General features: G+C 45.1%; 1 protein-coding gene across 2 annotated transcripts in view; it reads right to left on the bottom strand.

Moving 5' to 3' along the window:
- Positions 1 to 16,749, bottom strand: part of SEC22A (SEC22 homolog A, vesicle trafficking protein) — a 50,180-nt gene extending 33,431 nt beyond the window's left edge. The window contains exons 1-2 of one of the 2 annotated variants that reach the window (XM_060262234.1): positions 16,650 to 16,749; positions 11,158 to 11,308 (exon numbers count right to left, since the gene is read on the bottom strand). The gene's annotated coding sequence lies outside the window, so the exon portion shown is untranslated. The remainder of the gene's footprint in view (positions 1 to 11,157; positions 11,309 to 16,649) is intronic. The other variant, XM_060262233.1, reaches the window with a different exon arrangement.
- Positions 16,750 to 20,747: the final 3,998 nt, after the last annotated feature.

The following is a 20,747-nucleotide window of genomic DNA, read 5'->3' as shown; positions in this document are numbered from 1 at the left end:
GAGGACATCTGTGAATGGGTGGGATATCATCATCAGCCGAAGTCATAATGTGCTGAAAAACTCTTCTTCCAAATGAGGCAAATATATTTATCTTGTAATGTTGAATGAATGTGGAAATGGAGGCCATGTTTCTGCTCAACAGACCTCCATTCTGTTGACAAATGCCACATTGGTGGATGCTCTGCTGACAGATGCCACATTGGTGGATACACTCCACAATGAATGTGTAGTTCTATTCCCGTGGCCTCTATAATACAGGACCTGACAGCAGAGCTAATCACTGATTTGGACATCTTACTGCCTACACTTGGGGAAGAAATGTTTATAAACATGGAATCTGACTTCGTCAACCCTTCTGTCTTGAGGATACAGATCCTGAGCACCCTCCTAATATCCAAAGTATGCCACAAGTGTTCTGTGGGATGCTTAGGGTCAGGGCAGAATGAAGGCAAGTAGATCTCCTGAGATCTATGAAAGGAGGACGATCCTGACTTGAAAGGTGGGATCAGGTCTTAAAATCATTTTATCCTTGCAAAAGACACATAGGTTGCCTTTTACTGACAGAGTCCTCAGTTCTGACCCTCTTTGTTGAGGTTACTGCAATCAGAAAAAGAGGCTTCACACGCAGTCGCCTTAATGCCACCTTTCTGAGTGGTTCAAATGGCGGTTTGGTGAGACCTGTCAAGACTATGTGTAGTCTCCATGTTGGAAAACAGTGAATCTGAGGGAGTGCCTTAAGGATGGCCCCTTGTAGAAATTACCATATGTGAAGATGATTGGACAATTTATATTCCCCAAACCATGGCAAAACAGCAGATAAAACTGCTGTTTGTTTCTTTAGTGTAGATGGACTAAGTCCAGACTTGAGATCATCATCCAAAAATGCCAGAACTGAATACACTGAAGGAAGGATCTAGAAGATCCACCTTCTTTTGCCTGCACTGCCTCACAAAAGCCTTCCAGGATGTGTTATAAATCTGGATGGTAGATTTTTGTGATGACGACAAGATGATATCTGTCACATCCAATGAATAGCCTAGCTGGAGGAAGTTGTTCCACTCAATTTCCAGACCGGACCAGGTGGAGGTGCCACAAAGCATGTTTGCAAACACAAGAAGAGTCAGTGACACTGATATAGCCAGCTCCATCAGTGCTGAGAACTAGGGTTGTTAAGGCAGCCACGGAGAGGCAAGAATCACCTCCGCCTTTTGCTCCCTGGTTTCCCAAATTGTCTTGAGAATGAGCGGAGTTGGTGGGGAGGTGAAGAGGAGATGAAGTCAGGGCATCTGTTGCTTTGACCTTCAGATGGAAATACCTTGTGAAGAACTGGGACAGTTGGTGAATCAAGTGAGAAGTGGACAAGTCCACTAGGGGATGACTGATCAGAAGGAACAGTTCTCATTTGAGAGACCACTCCCCTTCCTGGATGGTCTCCCAACTGAGCCAGTCCATCTGAATGTTGGTGGAACCTTTGATATGCTTCGCTCTCAGGGAGGAGAGGTTCTTCTCTGACCAACTGAGGATGTGCAGTGCGTCTCTGTGTAACTGGGATGATTTGGATCATCCCTGCTTGTACAATATGCCTTGGCCAAGCTGTTGTCTGTCCTGGTTGTCTGGTGAGTATGTGCCAACCTTGAAGAGCAGAGCTGAAATGAATCAGGGAGAGACGATCGCCCTGTTCTCTAGGAGTTTGATGGCGAGCTGTTTCTCGCTGTATGGGAGTTTCATCCATTACTGCCTCCCAACCGGTCAGACTGGCATCTGTGAACACATCCTTGATGGACTGAACACTATACTCCTTGCCTGGAAGCAAACTGGACATGTTTGTTTACCAAAGAAGGCTGGTCTTGACTGGTGCAGAAATGGTAACATCTCTTCTCTCCATGATATCTGATGTGGTCTGAGCAGGAGTTGTAGAAGTCTCACGGAGAGCCAGTTTGGTGTAGCGGTTAAGTGTGCGAACTCTTATCTGGGAGAACCGGGTTTGATTCCCCACTCCTCCACTTGCACCTGCTGGAATGGCCTTGGGTCAGCCATAGCTCTGGCAGAGGTTGTCCTTGAAAGGGCAGCTGCTGTGAGAGCCCTCTCCAGCCCCACCTACCTCACAGGGTGTCTGTTGTGGGGGAGGAAGGTAAAGGAGATTGTGAGCCGCTCTGAGACTCTTCGGAGTGGAGGGCGGGATATAAATCCAGTATCTTCTTCTTCTTCATGTGCAGATGACCCCATTGGACCATATCTATGCATGATATCAAGAGGCCCATTAGCTTGGCCAGTGTCATCAATGCTGAGGATTTGCTCTGAATTTCAGACATTTCCATTTCTTTTACTTTTGGGGCCTTGACCAGGGTGTGGAACAGAGTGTTGTTCCTGGCGTTGATGACCCAGAAATGTTCTGAACTTTGGGTTGGTTGTAAACAGCTTTTCTATAAATTGACAAGGAACCTGTGATCCCGCAAGCAGTGAAGCATCGTCTCTGTATCTTAGTAGCTGGATCTGGATCTGGAAGAAACCTCTCATGAAGGTCTGCTTTGGTGTTTCCCAATTTACTCTTTTGGATTCTTGTTGAGATAAGGGTGGATGTGGATTCCTTGTTTCCTTAAGGTAAACTACAGTGTTGATTAACATTATGGAAGAGACTCTTTGAGCCATTGCTAATCTGAAAGGCAAAGCTATGAACTGAAAGTGTAGACTGTCCACCAAGAAACAGAGAAATTTCCTGTGGGCAGGGAAGACTGGAATATGAAGGTAGGCTTAGGTCAGGTTGATTGAGATAAGAAAGTTGCCTGGTTCAAGGGCTATTGATCTCAAAGTTTCCATTAAAAATGCCTCAATCTGATATGTCTGTTAAAAAATTGGTCCAATATCACCCTCCAGTCCCTGTTTTTCTGGAATAAAGTCCCCAGCTCTCTTCCAAAGGTGGAACTGGTTCTATTGCCTGAATATTGAGAAGATGTTGAATGGCTTCAATGGTTCTTTTCCTTCTGAAGTTGTTTTTGCAGTTTGAGGATGAGATGAATCTTTCCAGGGGGAGCTTGAGGAATTCTATTGTGTATCTGTGAGAGACGACTTCCAGGGCCCAGGCATCTGTCTGAGATGCTTCCCAGTCTGAACAGAAATGAAGCAGTCAGCCCCCCACCAGAAGGTGTAGCCAGTCATGCCTTACTAGGTTTGGCATCCTGATCCTCTCTGTAATTTCTGTTATATGTTATCTTATTGAATCTGTTGCCAAAGGAGTCTCTCTTGAAGATCTGCTTTGGCATTTCCCAATTTGCTGTTTTACATTCTTGTCAATAACAGGGCAAAATGTGGTGGATGCAAAAGGAATGGTTGCCATGCTGTTGGTCTGTCAAATGTTCCTAGGCATGGCCTTCTTCTTACCCTGGGTCTCAAAGAGAATGTTGTAGAAAGATTCTCTGAATAATCTGTTCCTTGAAATGGGCAAGCTGATACAATAGATTTCAAATGAAAGTCTGCATGCCACGCATGTAGCCAGAGTGGTCTTCTTGCCGTCGCTGCAGTAGCCATGGCTCTGGAAGAAAATGTGAGAGCATCCAGCATGGCATCTACTGTGAATGAGCTGGCCTTCAGAATGTGATTTGCTCCTTCTAGAAGGCAGTAATTATTTTCAGGAAGTAGCTGAATAGGTTTCCTGAGCCACATAACAGAAGCTCTGGAAACGACAACTGATGTGGCAGACGCTTTAATTGCCACGCAATGGCTTTGTGGGCTTTCTTCAAAGCTGTCTCAGTTTTCTTGTCCAGGGTGCCCCATACTGAACCCTGGCCATTTTTTGAAAGGAAACCAGATGTTTGTAATGCTGTAACTGGGGCATCCACTGGTGGCACCTGAAATAACTCATTAGAAAAATTAGGCAGTGCATGTAATTTTTTTAATAAAGTTAGGAAATAGTTTGTTAGCCACTGATTTGCCCCACTCAGTCTTTAACTGCCATTTAAAATACTCTGGGGAAGGGAAATACCTTCTCTGCAGTATCAGTTCTGGGAAAGAACTCACAATTCCCTTCAGGTCTTAGTATTTGAAGAGGAAGGGTCATCTGTAAAAGGGAACTTCGTGGAGTTCCAGCACTGACAAAGTTTTGGGCAATAGATAATAATCCTCAGCCTTGAAAAGGCATGTGGATTGTTCCGGGCCTTTGATTTCTTCCTTCTTCATATCAGAGAGTAATTCTCCTTCTTCTTTATCCTCTGGGTCTATCTGAGGGGGATGCCCCTCCCAGCAGTCCCCCCTATACCTTTTTTGGTGAACGTGGCATTTTTGTGCTGCTTTGATTGGCCAGTGGTGAGTTTTAGGGGAGGGGGCAGAATATTTAGAGGGATCCTTACTGATTGATAGGTCAGCCCTGGCACAGAAATTGGATATTTCTTTCTGCATCGTTTGATGATCAGGTCTACAAACCTAGTTGGCACCGACAGTCTATAAACCTAGTTGGCACCCTGATTCAGCTACATTAACCCATTAGGCAGATCTGCCCTTGATTGACTGGAGTTGTAGGATCTTGTGCAGATTATGCCTGGGTGATCCCATTGTCATCAGTGGCTCTAGAGTAAAAACGAGGTCAGGCACGCTAAGGGAGGGCTCCAGAGACTGGTGCCATACTCCCAAAATGGCTGCCGCTCTCTTCCACCTCTACAACATTGGCAGGCTTTTCTTCCAACTGCATCAGGTGGCAATTCTTCGTGCACCGGAGACCTGTGATTGCTTCAGGGCTCGTTGGAGCAGCTTGACAAGCCACAAAGGCATGTTGGCTCCACTATCATCCTGCTCCACAGCCACTGCTGAAATTGGAGCTTCGCTTTCTCCCTTCAAAAGGAAACCGTTGGCGTTATCTGAAGCTGACATCGGGCTTTGAACTTAGGCGCAAAGATGCGCTGAATAGCAGCCATGAGCCACATGAAGAGAGCTAAGAGGTGGAACAGGTTGGAGGAGGATAAAAGATAGAAAAGGGGTAAAAGCAAAATAAGATTGAATTAGGTAATAGAGAATGGAGTGAGACAGGACTGATAAGGAAGAGTTAGAACAGAGATTTAGCAAAATGAGAAGGCTAAGCCGGGTCTAGCGCTGCTTCTCCCTACAGAGGCAGGAGCAGAACTGAGGACAGGGTAATTCCCCAGGTGCCAATAGGAAAAGGAAAAAGGTTGCTCCTTCCTCCCTGGAAGGACAATGGGAAAAACACAGGAAAACGTCCTCTGATTCAGAGGGAGAATAAGAAAATACAGCATACTTGCCCAAAAGAACACTGTTTAATTAAACCATCACGTGGACAGACTCATAAAACATCAGAAGAGCCCTGCTGGATCAGAACAGTGATCTAGCTAGTCTGGCATCCTGTCTCACACAGCAGCCAACCAGTTCCTCTGGAGTTCCAACAACGGGGCACAGAGGCGTTCCCCTGAAGTTGCCTCCTGGCTTTGGGATTCAGAGGTTTACTACCTCCAAATATAGCCAGAATGCTATAGTCACCAGGACTTGTAGCCGCTGATAGACCCATCCTCCCTGTCTAAGTCCCTTTTTAAAGCCATCTGTGTCTGTGGCCGTCACTACATGCTATGGCAGCAAATTCTACATTTTAATCATTAATTGAATAAAAAAAGTATTTCCATTTTGAATCTACTGCCTATCAACTTCATTAGACACCATAAAATTCTAGTACTTTGGGAGAGGAAGAAGCTCTCTCTGAATAAAGTGAGAACACTGACATTCAAATAAAAGAGTAACTTGTTTTAGAGGAGACGTTAGGGAACAGAAACTGTAGCTGCCCATAAAAGTGTTATACAGATAAACTAATGCCCACACCAGGAAACCCTCCTCTTTTTGCTTACTGGATGCCTCAGTTTTGTTTTGTTTTATTATTCATACAGCCTTTCCATTAGCTTACGGTCCATGAAGTGGTGAACAGTCAAAAATATTTAAACAGCTTTCAAATGCACACATGTGCCTATTTTAAATGTAAAACAAACCAAATTCAAAAACAGAAAGTTCAGTGAGAAAAGACCAAACAAAATTTTAAAAGTCTTCACATGCTAGCAGAAGATAGTGATAGGGACACAGAAAAAAAAAAATCTCCCTGGGGATAACGCCATGACCAAGAAGGAAATTTCTCAGGCTGTTACCGTCTATCCTCAGAAGGCAAGGGCACTCAAAGCAAACCTCCTGAAGATGACAATAGCGGTCAGGTAGGCTCATGGGGTAATAAGCAGTGCTTATGCAAATCTTTGTTATCAGCTGATTTTCCTCCTATCTGTCAGCAGCACTGTGGAATGTCATGGCCCCCTGCTATTCTCTCTTTACGTATTATGCCTGAGTGGCCTCATGAAATCATCCGTTCACAACACTCACTTATATCTGTCTATCCTATACCTCTCCCTCCAGTCACATACATCCAGCTCAGCTAGTGGGATGTCTTGTCACTACCTCAGAAAAATAAGTCCAAGACTAAACTGTTTCCCTCTTCTCCTTGAGCCATCCTCTTCTTAATTATCCCCCATATCACTATACACTGCTCACTGTCAGCCATAAACATAAAGGATTCTTCTTGTTTCACTCCTGTGTTGCCAAATAATGATGCTGCTTCATGCACAAGATGGCAAAATATAAACCTCCCTCTATGTTCCCTGAGTAAAAGGTCTGGTTCGGAGTCTGTTCAACTACTGTCTTGGCTACAACAGCGTTTTTGTTTGGCTTTCACTTGCCCCACCTCAGAAGGCGAAGGAGCTGGGCACACAGGCTGTGTTCTCGTCAGTGCTTCCTGTTGAACGCCGTGGTTTAGGACGAGAAAGAAGAATACTTCAAATAAACGACTGGCTACATCAATGGTGTCGTCAGGAAAGATTCGGATTTCTGGACCATGGCTTACACTTTCAAGATGGTGGTCTTTTATTGGGAGATGGTTTGCACCTTACGGCGGTAGGAAAAAGGGTGTTTGGTAACAGCCTTGCTAACTTAATAAGGAGGGCTTTAAACTAAATTGTATGGGGGAGCAAGACTGTAACTCAAAGCATCGTATGATGCCAGAAACTGGGGATAAGAACATTAAAGATTTGCAGAGAGTGGCACATACGCTAGGAAATGTTAACTTGCAGGTTTGTACAGAAACTAAACCCTCGGGATGCATAAAACGTGGATTCTGATGTCTCTACACTAATGCACAGAGTATGGGAAACAAACAGGTGGAACTGGAAATCCTAATACAGGAAGGAGACTAAGACATAATAGACCTTACTGAAACTTGGTGGGATGACACTCACAACTGGAATATTAGGATTCAGGGGTACAACTTATTTAAAAGGGACAGGCAAATAAGAAAGGGCGAAGGCGTATCAGTATATGTGAAGGAGGTATATACTTGTGAGGAAACATGTGAATCTGAGCATGGCAGCTCAGTTGAGTGGGTAAAAATAAAAGGAGTAAGAAATAACAGTGATACTATTATTTTGAGAAAGTGACTACCTTGCTGGATCAGGAGAATGCTGTAGACATCGTTTATCTTTATTTCAGTAAGGGTTTTGATAAGGTTCCACGTACTATTCTTGTTGACAAGTTGGTAAAATGTGGTTTGGATCCCGTTACCGTTAGGTGGATCTGTAACTGGTTGACAGATCGCATCCAAAGAGTGCTTGCGAATGGTTCCTCATCCTCTTGGAGAGGAGTGACAAGTGGAGTGCCTCAAGGATCTGTCCTGGGACCTGTTTTGTTCAACATCTTTATCAATGATTTGGATGAAGGAATAGAGGGAATGCTTATGAAATTTGCAGATGATACTAAATTGGGAGGGGTTGCAAACACAGAAGAAGACAGAAACAGGACACAGGATGACCCTGACAGGCTGGAAAACTGGGCTAAAATCAATAAAATGAATTTTAACAGGGATAAATGTAAAGTTTTGCATTTAGGTAGGAAAAATCCAATGCATGGTTATAGGGTGGGGGAGACTTGTCTTAGCAGTAGTATGTGTGAAAAGTTCTAGGGGTCTTAGTGGATCATACGCTGAACATGAGTCAACAGTGTGATGTGGTGGCTAAAAAGGCAAATGCAATTTTGGGCTGTATCAACAGACGTACAGTGTCCAGATCACATGATGTGATGGTATCACTTTACTCTGTTCTAGTAAGACCTCACCTGGAGTATTGTGTTCAGTTTTGGGCACCACGTTTTAAGAAGGATATAGACAAGTTGGAATGGGTCCAGAGGAGAGCGATGAAGATGGTGAGTGGTCTATGAGGAAAAGTTGAAGGAGCTGGGGATATTTAGCCTGGAGAATAGGCGGATGAGAGGTAATATGATCACCATCTTCAAGGACTTGAAGGGCTGTCAAATAGACAAAACACAAAACACACAGGCTTCCTCGAGAGGTGGTGGGCTCTCCTTCCTTGGAGGTTTTTAAACAGAGGCTATATGACCATCTGACAGCAATGAAGATCCTGTGAATTTAGGGGGCGGTGTTTGTGAGTTTCCTGCATTGTGCAGGGGGTTGGACTAGATGACCTTGGAGGTCTGTTCCAACTCTATGATTCTAAGATACTCATAAAAATAAAACCTCCTGAAGCTGGGAACAGGATCCATGGGAAAGTGCTGGGGATAGGATAATATCTTGTAGCCTCAGTTATAAATTTGTCAGACTAATTTGCTAAATCCCTCAGCTTCCATTCCTGCTTGCTCCAGTTAAATCTAATTCCAGAAACTCTACATTTTATTTCTTTAAAAATATATATCCCGCTCTCACAGTCTCACAGAGAAGACAGATTCATGTGGGTAGCTGGGTTGGTCTGAACAAAGTTTGAGCCCAGTGACACCTTTAAGAACAACAAAATTGTATTCAGTTTCCGCATGCAAGCACAATAGAAGCAATGACACCAAATGGTTCTTTCAGCTGCTCTTCCTTTTGCACAGTGTGTTTTGGTTTTCTTCATCTAGCTGTTGTTCCCCGTTTAGTCTATCATTATACTGAGTCAGACCCTTGGTCCATCAAGGGCAATACTGTCAACTCAGACTGGCAGTTGCCCTGCAAGGCCTCAGGTGGAGGTCTTTTATATCACCTGCAGTCTGATTCTTTTAACCGATGCTAGGGATAGAAATTGGAATCTTCTACATGCCAAAAGATATATGCTCTACCACTGAGCCACAGCCCCACTTAAGAATCAGATTTTTATTTAGAGAATCTTGGCTTCATCGCCTACAGGAACAACAAAGCTTTGAGTAAAGGGTTCGGGTTTGTTTTAAATGCCACATCAAGCGCTCTTGGCTTGCAGAGTATAAGTATATCTGAAAAGAGATATTAAAATTTATGGCATTGTATATCATTATTCATAGTCAAAAAGGAGAAGTGGTCACCTATGCCGTATGTTTTAAATAACCATTCTTTGAAAACCAGTCTATCTCACCATAACTGAAAGATGGACATGAAAATGGAATTTTAAACAAAGCAGAATCGCAGAGTAATAGCATCATCTTATATGAACATATGAAGCTGCCTTCTACTGAATCAGACCCTCGGTCCATCAAAGTCAGTATTGTCTACTCAGACTGGCAGTGGCTCTCCAGGGTCTCAAGCTGAGGTTTTTCACGCCTGTTTGCCTGGACTCGTTTTAGTTGGAGATGCCGGGGACTGAACCTGGGACCTTCTGCTTACCAAGCAGATGCTCTACCACTGAGCTACCGTCCCTCCCCTGAGCCACCGTCCCTCCCTCTTGGACTGAATTAGTAACTCCAGGGCTTTTTTTGAGCAGGAACACAGTTCCAGCCGGCTTGGTGTCAGGGGGTGTGGTCTAATATGCAAATTAGTTCCTGCTGGACTTTTTCCGCCAAAAAAGCCGAGTGATTCCAATGATGTTCACAGAAGGGGACTTAACTGCCATATACCAACATAAAGAATGCTGCGGTACACAAGCAGTGCAGCTAGACGGTAGACATCTTAAATTTCAAAATCATTGCTAAAGTCTATCATTTGAACTTACTACTGGAACTGTATAAAACAGGGGAGTCGAACCCATTTGCGATGACCTGATCAGACATAAATGAGACCTTGTTTGGCCAAGCTATGTCGGGCCAGGCTGTGGTAGCAAAGATTAGTTAGCAAAGATACAAACTTTATAAAGGACACAAAAAAACACAATTAAAGATTTTTTTTTTTAAACCCTTAAAATAAAACATGCTTAAAGCAATAGCACTTGTTGGTCTTAAAAGTGCTTTCTTTGTATCTCTCCCATGGCATCCAGGGAGCTCAGCAAAGGAAACTCTGGCTGTTTCCTTCCTTCCCCAGGGGACCAGGAGGGGGAGGGCCCTCAGTCAATAGAAGGAAGAGAGGCTTGGCTCAGCAGCTCTGCTGTGCAACTAAGAGAGTCTGGCAAAGCAAGCTCTGCCTCCCCCCTTCCCCCCCCCAAGGGAGGAGCCACAACCAATGGGGAAAAGGAGCCTCAACCAATGGGGAAGAGGTTTTGCTCTGTAGCTCCTGTGCAATTGAGTAAGCCGGGCAAAGCAGGCTGTTATGCAGAAGAAAGCAAGAGAGAGGGAGAAGGAAGCAGATGACAGCCAGTTGCTCGGGGGCCTGACAGGAGCCCTCCGGGGGCCTGATTCGGCCCATGGGGCACATGTTTGGCACCCCTGATATAAAACATCCACCCCCCCATCTCAGAAAGCAAAAAACCCCTTTTTTAATTGCTCAAATCTCCATGAAACAATATCCTTAATTCTGCACACAGATAATTATGCCAGCTTTTTTACTTGAATACATTTTTACTGCATCCAAACACTTCTGTTACTTATACAATAGAGAAACTCGTTTCCTCAACAGGTTTTTACATTCCAGAATCAGGGACACAGAAGACAAATCCCAGGAAACTATAAATGATTATAGCTTCATAGGACTAGATTTGTTTTACAAAATTTTCACCTAAATCCTCAATAGTATTTCTTAGAACCGCTCTTTATGCTCTTTCAAAACATAACCCAGTTTGAAACACACCAATGAAAGAACAAAACCTGCATTTAGCCAGTCACATCTCAGATCATTAGTGAAATTATTTTTATTAAATCATGCAATAATAATTATAATTATATAATTATAATAAAAATAATAGTGAAATTATTGTTATTACATTATTTTTATTAAATCATGCCATAAGGTATATAGAACATACATACCTATGGATGAAATCTGCCTTTGACACAGCATTCACACAACTGATATCTTCAAAAAAGGATTTTTTGTCTTCCCATTATCTTCACCCTTTCATCTTGAACTTCTAGAAATACTAATTCCATTGTTGAGGACATGTGCACAGCAAACCCACTTCTTGGGGGGGCGGGTAGGAAATTGAAGACAAACAAACAAACAAACAATAAATAAATAAATAAATCCATCCATCCATCCATCCTCAGGTGAGCCTCCTGCATATGCAGCCTTCCCCACTTTCCTCAACAAGCAGGGCAGGTATGGAAATGAATACCTTGGCATATAGCAGAACACTTAACAAGGTTCAGGGTTCTTGGCTTTGTAGCATTAAATTTATTAATGGTTTACTCCTTTTGAGAAATTGAAACATCCATAGAAAACAGTTTGAGAAGCTGGATAATTCTGCAGTTACTATGGACAGGGAGCTTAAAGGATACAACATATAGACAATGGTATCTGGTGGTAAACATAAGCCATTAAGGCCTGTTCCGATACTATGTAATAAGCAATACATTGCTGTAATTTGGCTAAACTCTGCATTGTGCTGATTATGTGGGCTTAAGAAAAGCAAGTAAAAATTGCTACAATTCATTCTATAAATGTACTTTGCGTGTGTTGACCAAATGCTCTTTCTGAAAGTAATCTGCAAAAATCTGTAGGGTTTGTAGAATCTTTCAGGCTCAAGTGCCATGTTCTACTGGAGAAAGTTTTCCTTCCAGACGTTTCGTTCTCAGCTGCGGAGAACATCCTCAGTGCCACTGCAGCCGGAGCAGGCGCTCTGACCTTCTTGGCTGCTGTGCATTGAGTGAAAAAAAAGCTTACATTACTGAAAAAGCTTACATTAATGTAGTGCTCTCAGGTCTGTATGCTGGTTTTCTTACCCATTCCTAACATAACAGTAAGGCTTAAAATCAGCCACTACCCTGGTGGCCTAAGATGAATAAAAACTGTCTCCAAATTACCAGGCTGTGCTACGCTGCCGTGGAGGTATGCCACAATACAAAGCTGCTAAAACAGTGTTGTATGTTAACACATATGCAGATGACACCACATAATAGGCAGAACATAGTGAAGACCTAAAATGACAATTAAGGTTAAAGCAGAAAGTGCCAAAACAGGATTACAGCTGAACATCAAGAAGGCAAAAGTAATGACTACTGCAGAATTACACAACTTTAAGGCTGATGTTGAAGAAATTGAAATTGTTTAATATTTTCGATTCCTTGGCTCCATCATCTGTCAAAAGAGAAACAACAGCCAAGAATTCAGAAGACGACTGGGAAAGGCTGCTAAGAAGGAGACAGAAAAATTTCTCGAGTGTAGGAATGTGTTGCTGGCAACCAACATCAAATTAATTCATGCCATAATATTCCTTATTAATATGTATGGGTGTGAAAGCCGGACGATGAAGAAAGCTGATTCATTTGAAATGCGGTGTTGGAGGATAGTTTTACAGACACCATGTACCTAGGGTTGCCAATCCCCAGCAGAGGATCCCCTGGTTTGGAGGTCCTCCCCCCACTTCAGGGTTATCAGAAAGCGGTGGGGGGGGGAGAATGTTTACTGGGCACTCCATTATACCCTATGGCGACTGGTCTTTATAGGCATAATGGAGAATCAATTCCTGGATATCTGGGGGGGGGCTGTTTTTTGAGGTAGAGGCACAAAATTTTCAGCAGAACTACTGGTGCCTTTTCTCCAACCTCCCCCTCCCCAATTTTCAAAAAAGACTGGACCAGGGGGTCCAATTTTGTGAACCCCAAAAGAAGGTGCCCCCATCCTCCATTATTTCCAATGGAAGGAAAGCATTTAAAAGGAATGTGGTCCCTTTAAATATGATGGCCAGAACTTCTTTCAATCATGCTTGTCACAGCCGTGCTCCTGGCCCCACCCTCAAAGTCTCCTGACTCCTCCCCCAAATTCCCCAGATATTTTCTGAGTCAGATCTGGCTACCCTACATCTACTGTCAAAAAGACATAAGTGGGTTCTAGATTAAATCAAGTCTGAACTCTCCCTAGACGCTATAAATGACTAAACTATCGTGCTTTGGTCACAGTATGAGAAGACAAGAATCACAGGAAAAGATAATAATGCTAGGAAAAGTTGAGTGCGCCAAGAAAAGAGGAAGACCCAGTGTGAGACGGACTCTATAAAGGAAGCCAAAGTCCTCAGCTTGCAAGACTTTGCAGACTCAAAGAGTGCTGAGATCGAGTTCTCAAAACCTGCTTGCGATCCCCGGGCCAAAGGAAGCCCGATTTAAGTCGACCAGAGACAGGGCCTTTTCAATCACAGCCCCTTGCTGGTGGAACCAGCTACCGGAAGAGGTGAGGGCCCTGCGGGACCTTGGACAGTTCCGCAGGGCCTGTAAGACAGTCCTCTTCTGGTTGGCATACAACTGATCGGTACTTGAAAATTTCGAATAGAAGGCTGTAGTATGGTACTTTGGTAAATGGCTTTGTTTTACTGTTTTACTGTTTTTACTGGTTTATTGTTTAAATGTTGTAAATTGATGTATTTTAAAACTTAATCCTATGTTAGAGCTTTTGTGTTGTGAGCCGCCCTGAGCCGCTTTGGTGGGAAGGGCGGGATATAAACTAAATAAAATAAAATGAAAATGAAGGCTTAAACAAGGCTGCTAATGATGGGACACTTTGGAGGACACTAATTTATATAGTTGCCATAAGTCAGAAGTGATTTGATGGCACTTAATGCACACACGTGTTTACACAGACCTGTGTTGTGCAGCCTACATACGATTGTCTCACTTTTCCACAGCTGAAAGGCTCAAAGAAGGACACACCTGCTAAACTGCAGTCCTATAGTAAAAGCGTAACTTAATTATCACAGTCTATTCTGGACACGATGTCCTCTTATGTGCAGTTAACTGTAGAAGGCATCGTCGGGCAGAAAAGGAAGGGCCAGTTGTTTCAGAGTACAGCATAGGGACAAGCGCCCCTTGAAAGCAAACCAGCTGTCTGGGGGTTCTCTTTTTAGCAAGTAAATTTCAAAATGTAATGAAGAAATATTTCAAAGGGTCACTCAGAGCACCATAAACCTAACAAAAACAAACAAGCAAACAAGGATTAATGGAACAGATTCACCCTCAGATCAAATCTGTGGAGTCATCAGTATTCCAGAACATTATGGACCCCAAAAAACTAAGCATGTACTAATAAAATTGCATACACCTTAGAAGGAAGATAAAACCAAACACTCTTTATTTCAGAATACGCTAGCTACATTTGTGTGTATGGGGGGGGGGGAGCAATCCTTCACCCATTTTGTACCAAACTTAGCTCTTGCACAGAATGTGGAAGAGAAGGGGAGAGGCATCGTTTTCAAAGGTTCAGTAAAAAGCCACACTATGGCAGATCCAACAAAACAGTGGCTCCCAATCTTTTCAGCACTAGGAACTTGTTTTGTGGAAGACAATTTTATCATGGACCAGTGTGTGTGTGTGGGGGGGGGGGGTGCTGGGGGTTTTGCCGCCCCAGGCTGCCCCCTCTGTCCTCACCCCATCCCTGCCCCCCCATAGGGGGAATGAGGGGGGGGATGAAAGAGGTGGTGCTTTGGAGTGAGGCCGCACTTCCTCTTTCATCTGCCCAGGTCCCGGGCAGGCAAAAGGGGCAGTGCAGCATCTCTGCCTCGCTCTGTGGCCCAGTTGTTAACAGGCCACAGACTGGTACCGGTCTGCAGCCCGGAGGTTGGGGATCCCTGTTCTAGAACACAGACCGGTTCTCTTTCTTGTGGCAACCGTTCTCTTACACTCTAGTTCGGCTTGTAGAAAAATGCTCAAAGAAGAGTAAAAGAAGCAGCATTTTTGTGACTTGACCTTCTCAACAGCTCTTAAGATTACTAACAACAAACAAACCCCATTCAGCAAACCCCTGGCAGCCAGTAACAGAGATCAGGAATCAGCTGAAGAGATTTGTGGAGAAAGGCTGCAGTGAATCATTTGAAAAACACCAAAATTCTGGAAAAATTCCAAAAACAGAAGTAATGTAATACCTTTTCATTAAGCCCAACTAAAATATTTCAAAACAGTGTGCAAATTTTCACGTTTTCCATAGGTGAGATGTTCAGTACAAAAAAAGGGGGGGGATTATTCAGGGCATGATAAAATCTCTACTATTAGCTATTTCTTATCATCTTAGTGGTTGCCAATATTTGTACACAAGACTATCAGAGTAGACTGAGAGTTTCTCAATGAAATACCTTCCTTTTCCCATTTTGTACTTCCAAAAGTATGACTGTACAATGGGAGAAACTGTGCCAGGTATTGCAAATTACATAATTTTAAAAAGACACTGTTAAATAATATCATACTGAACACTAGCATCAAAGATCTTTGATGCTTTTAAAAATCTGCCTTTTAAAATCTGCATATGAAAGTGAGGAATAGCTTGTAAAATCTATTATATTTGGTAAACATTTGGTAAATAGTTGAGACCAAACATATGGTAGTATGTTCGCCAGCCTCTTAAATAAGTTTCCATCACAATGCCGACAGCAATTGCCATAAGTTCTCCCAGTCATTTCCCAACCTTTAAAGTGGAACACAGAGGAGGAAGCTATTGAGAGGCAGAATGCCTACAAGCCATGTTTTTCTCATATAAAAAAATCTAATCATATCCAGGAGAATTTATTTTTTCCGTATGCACCCTCTTCAGAGAGTATGTGGGGAGGTACATCCCTTCCCTGCACACATATAGCCTCCCCAACCAGAGCTGACCTTATCTGTGGGCAAAGCACTTTATACAGAACTCATTTCCAAAAGTTTTTTGGGGGGCCAAAACCCTGCATGGGGAGAAAAACCACACACGCCCAGTACAAAAAAAAGGGGGGGGGGATTATTCAGGGCATGATGAAATCTCTACTATTAGCTATTTCTTATCATCTTAGTGGTTGCCAAAATTTGTACACAAGACTATCAGAGTGGACTGACCGTTTCTCAATGAAATACCTTCCTGTACTTCCAAAAAGTATGACTGTGCAATGGGAGAAACTGTGCCAGGTATTGCAAATTACAATAATTTCGAAGAGACGCTGTTAAATAAGATCATACTGAACACTAGCATCAAAGATCTTAGACAAAAAATCACATGCTTTTTTTAAAAAATCTGCATATGCAAGTGAGGAATAGCTTTGCACTTTGAACTACTACACGGCAGGCAAAGATTCAACAGGGAAAGAAAGCCTCTTTCCCAGGGAAACGCGTCCTCTCCTCTCCTCCCCATCACAGCTTTGTTAACAGCAGGAGCAACTCAGCCCCTTGCAGGAAGGGCTCTCTCTCCCTTGCCTGAGGTCAGAGAGCCGCACGATGCACTTGCAGAAGCAGACCCAGGCGCGGGCCGCCTCCCCGCAGGGCTCTGGGCAGGGGCGCGTCCCTTCGCGGGCAGCAGGCCCGGTCGCTAGGCAACCACGAGGTGCTCGGCGGAAGCGGCAGGCGGCCGCAATTACCTGGTTTAAGCGACGCGGCAGCATCAGTCGCCACACCGGCGCTCAGCGGCCCCCCGCCGCGTAGCATTCTGGGAGCAGGACACGTCAGATTCACAGGCTCGGCTTCGCGAGGGGACACCGCGTGAGTATCGTCCGCCATTGCTCTGAGGGAGTTTGGCGCTTTCCGCGGCCATCGCTGTGTGGGGTGCGAGATAGAGCTGCGGGAAGGCGAGGGAGCTCAGGCACTCCTAGCTCTTTGGCGATTAGGGTTGCCAAGTCCAATTTAAGAGATATCTGGGGGCTTTGGGGGTGGAGCCAGGAGACTTTGGGGGTGGAGCCAGGAGACTTTGGGGTGGGGCCAGGAGACTTTGGGGGTGGAGCCAAGAGACTTTGGGGGTGGAGCCAGGAGACTTTGGGGGTGGAGCCAGGAGACTTTGGGGGTGGAGCCAGGAGACTTTGGGGGTGGAGCCAGGAGACTTTGGGGTGGAGCCAGGAGACTTTGGGGTGGAGCCAGGAGACTTTGGGGTGGGACCAGGAGACTTTGGGGTGGAGCCAGGAGACATTAGGGGTGGAGCAAGGAGACGTTGGGGTGGAGCCAGGAGACTTTGGGGTGGAGCCAGGAGACATTAGGGGTGGAGCAAGGAGACGTTGGGGTGGAGCCAGGAGACTTTGGGGGTGGAGCCAGGAGACTTTGGGGGTGGAGCCAGGAGACTTTGGGGGTGGAGCCAGGAGACTTTGGGGTGGAGCCAGGAGACTTTGGGGTGGAGCCAGGAGACTTTGGGGTGGGACCAGGAGACATTAGGGGTGGAGCAAGGAGACGTTGGGGTGGAGCCAGGAGACTTTGGGGTGGAGCCAGGAGACATTAGGGGTGCAGCCAAGATCAAGGCTGTGACAAGCGTCATTGAACTTCAAAGGGAGTTCCGGCCATCACATTTAAAGGGACAGCACACCTTTTCAATGCCTTCCTTCCATAGGAAATAATGAAGGATGGGGCACCTTCTTTGGGGGCTCATAGAATTGGACCCCCTGGTCCAATCTTTTTGAAACTTGGGGGGTATTTTGGGGAGAGGCACTAGATGCTATACTAAAAATTTGGTGCCCCTACCCCAAAAAACAGCCCCCCCCAGAGCCACAGATACCTGCGGATCAATTCTCCATGGTTTTCTATGGGAATAAATCTCCCTAGGGAAAAACAGAGTTCCCAGAAGACATTTCCCTCCCCTCCCCCCGCTTTCTGCTGACCCTGAAAAGGGGGGAGGGCCTCCAAACCGAGGGATCCCCTGCCCCCACCTGGGGATTGGCAACCCTATTTGGCTATGAGATGGGACTGTTAGCCTTCTCTGAATCGTGATGCTAATAAATAAATATGTATTTGTAGGGTTGTCAACTCCAGGTTGGGATTAAATTCCTGGAAATTTGAGGGTACAGCCTGGAGAGGGCAGGGTTTAGGTAGGGGAGAGACCTCATTTTCCAAAGCAGCCGTTTTCTCCAAGGGCGTAAGGTGACAGCTTAATTTGGAGGTAGAACAATAGAAGGGGAGGGATGGTGGCTCAGTAGGGTTGCCAATCCCCAGGTGGGGGCAGGGGATCCCCCGGTTTGGAGGCCTTCCCCTCGTTTCAGGGTCCTCAGAAAGCGGGGGGAGGGGAGGGAAATGTCTGCTGGGAACTCTATTATTCCCTATGGAGATTTATTCCCATAGAAAACCATGGCGAATTGATCCGCGGGTATCTGGGGCTCTGGGGGGGCTGGTTTTTTGGATAGAGGCACCAAATTTTCAGTATAGCATCTAGTGCCTCTCCCGAAAATACCCCCAAGTTTCAAAAAGATTGGACCAGGGGGTCCAATTCTATGAGCCCCAAAAGAAGGTGCCCCTATCCTTCATTATTTCCTATGGAAGGAAGGCATTGAAAAGGTGTGCCGTCCCTTTAAATGTGAGGGCCAGAACTCCCTTGGGAGTTCAATTATGCTTGTCACAGCCTCGATCTTGGCTCCACCCCTAATGTCTCCTGGCTCCACCCCCAAAGTCTCCTGGCTCCACTCCCAAAGTCCCCAGATATTTCTTGAATTGGACTTGGCAACCCTATGGCTCAGTGGTAGAGCATCTGCTTGGTAAGCTAGAAGGTCCCAGGTTCAGTCCCCGGCATCTCCAAAAAAGGGCCCAGGCAAATAGGTGTGAAAAACCTCAGCTTGAGACCCTGGAGAGCTGCTGCCAGTCTGAGTAGACAATACTGACTTTGATGGACCGAGGGTCTGGTTCAGTAGAAGGCAGCTTCATATGTTCATATATGTTCAAATTTTTGTTGTTGTGTTATAGCTCAAAAACAAAAAAATGGGAGATGTCATTACTTAGATCAGAGGACTTCCTGGCCATTCCAGGAAGTAATGATATCGTAGCTGACACCAATGAGAGAGAGATTTGAGGTAGGGTTTGGATGCACAGTGTGGAAAGGAGGAGAGAGAGAGACATACGAAAGAAACACGTGTCCTTTTATTTCCTGTTTGATTTAGCAAATCCATCAGTCTCTGTCTATGCCTGGTGAGGTCAGCCCGATTCCCAGCAGAAAAAAATGGCATGATTTGGTGAGTGGATCTAGCCATGACTGGATATGCGCATTGAAGACTTGGAAGTGCAACAAGGGTACCACTGATGCCAAGCCTATGTGCTTCAGAGGTTTTGAGCCTATAAGTCACAAACATTTTATATTTGTCTTCTTCAAATGTATGACTTGGAGCCTTTTTCTATAAGAAAGCAGAGTGGTCTTCTTTTTGGTTTATCTAGAACAGGGATCTGCAGTGTGGTACCCACTGATGACATGGTGCCTACTAACACTTTTTCTGGCACTTGCCAGGTGTTTTTAGAAAGTGGGTGTGGCCAGGTGGGACTAGTGCCCAGCAGGGCTTCGATTAATACTGGGGATCTGATTGGCTGGGCAGATTGAAATAACAACTAGCTTCGCCTTTTTCGTGTGGCAAATGGAAACTGGTTTTTAGAGGATCTTGTTCGCTGCACGAGGGAGGCGGAGTGGGTTGCAGCCTCGAGGCAGCTTGTGCAGAGGGGCGGCTGGAATGATTGTGGGGCTGGAACACTTTCCCTATGGGGAAGGGTTGAAACGCTTGGGACTCTTTGGCTTGGGGGGGGCGTCGACTGCGGGGTGACATGGTGGAGGTTTACAGGATGGTGCATGGGGTGGAGAAAGTAGAGCGGGAGGTACTTTTCTCCCTTTCTCACAATGCAGGAACTCGTGGGCATTCGATTAAATTGCTGAGCAGACTGGTTGGAACGGATGGGGGGAGGTGCTTCTTCACCCGGAGGGTGATTGGCATGTGGAGTTCACTGCCACAGGAGGTGGTGGCGGCCACAAGAATGGCCGCCTTCGGGAGGGGTTTGGATGAAAGTATGGAGCAGGGGTCCATCAGTGGCTATTAGCCACAGTGTGTGTGTGTGTGTGTGTGTATATATATATATATATATATATATATATATGTGTGTGCAACTGTAGTGTTTGTTTTATTCCCTCTCCTCTAGTGCATTTTTAAAAATTACTCTTCTTCTCCCATGTACTTGGGCTTTGTGTGTGTGTGTGTGTGTGCTTGCTCGTATGTGTATCTCTACCCCTTGTGGTAGCCATTTCGCAACTGGCTCTGCCTCCCACCGTGGCAGTTTTCTGGTTGTGCCCACCACCATGTCTCAGAACTCTCAAGGTGTCCACAAGCTCAAAAGTGTTGGAGACCCCTCAGGGCTGACTGTGTGATGTAGTGGTTATTGTCAGACTAGGATCTGGGAGATCCAGGTTTGAATCTTCAGTCTGTAATAGCGGGTGACCATGGTCCAGTCACACACTCAGCCTAACCTACTTGGTTGTAAGGAACAAATGGAGAAGTGGAGAGTGATATAAGCCACTTTGGTTCCCCATTGTGGAAAAGGTGAAATATAAATGAAGTAAATAAATAAAATTGATATCCAAATCAATAAGGAGTGTACTAGGGTTGCCAATCCCTAGGTGGGGGCAGGGGATCCCCCGGTTTGGAGAGCCTCCCCCCGCTTCAGCGTCGTCAGAAAGCGGGGGGAGGGGAGGGAAATGTCTGCTGGGAACTCTGTTATTCCCTGTGGAGATTTAT

This window comes from Heteronotia binoei, chromosome 21 (assembly GCF_032191835.1).
Source record: "Heteronotia binoei isolate CCM8104 ecotype False Entrance Well chromosome 21, APGP_CSIRO_Hbin_v1, whole genome shotgun sequence".
NCBI lineage: Eukaryota > Metazoa > Chordata > Lepidosauria > Squamata > Gekkonidae > Heteronotia > Heteronotia binoei.
Note: the sequence above shows the minus strand (reverse complement) of the source record. Positions and strands in the feature narration are given on the sequence as shown.